Source organism: Meleagris gallopavo, chromosome 21 (assembly GCF_000146605.3).
Source record: "Meleagris gallopavo isolate NT-WF06-2002-E0010 breed Aviagen turkey brand Nicholas breeding stock chromosome 21, Turkey_5.1, whole genome shotgun sequence".
Lineage (NCBI taxonomy): Eukaryota > Metazoa > Chordata > Aves > Galliformes > Phasianidae > Meleagris > Meleagris gallopavo.
The window spans coordinates 1556024-1556495 of record NC_015031.2 but is presented as its reverse complement, the minus strand read 5'-3'; the positions used below and the strand labels follow the sequence as shown (position 1 = coordinate 1556495).

The following is a 472-nucleotide window of genomic DNA, read 5'->3' as shown; positions in this document are numbered from 1 at the left end:
TTTACTTCTTATATTGTCAAAATGTCAGCATCGAAGGGGAACGTTCGGTGTCACAAATCAGATCAGCCTGCTATATGCAGAGTCTTTATTTTAAGAGCATGAAATGAATACAACATGACTCAATTCATAAATCTCGAAACAAGTGCAGCAAAAAGAAATAGAATAAATCAGAGCGCTGGCAGCTAAAGGCTCAGCTCCACAGGGTCAGGGGCACAGCAGCCACACTGGGGAAGGGATGAGCAGCAGCACGGGGGCCAATGGGGCAGCAAAGCCCCACAGCCTCATCCCATAGGGCTGGGAGAGGGGGAAACACAGGCTGTGCCGCACCCCATGGGCAGCTCCCATAGCGGGGCATGAGCACGGCAAAGGGCTGAGGAAGGGGCGTGCTGGAGGGCAATGAAATGGGGGCTGGGGGGCACAGATTAGGGCAGGGGATAAGAGCTTGTGCACAGCACAATGGATGGAGTACAGG

General features: G+C 53.0%; 1 protein-coding gene across 1 annotated transcript in view; it reads right to left on the bottom strand.

Moving 5' to 3' along the window:
- The window catches only part of SSC4D (scavenger receptor cysteine rich family member with 4 domains), a 14673-nt gene that overhangs the window by 10430 nt on the left and 3771 nt on the right, over window positions 1-472 (bottom strand). The window lies entirely within an intron of this gene.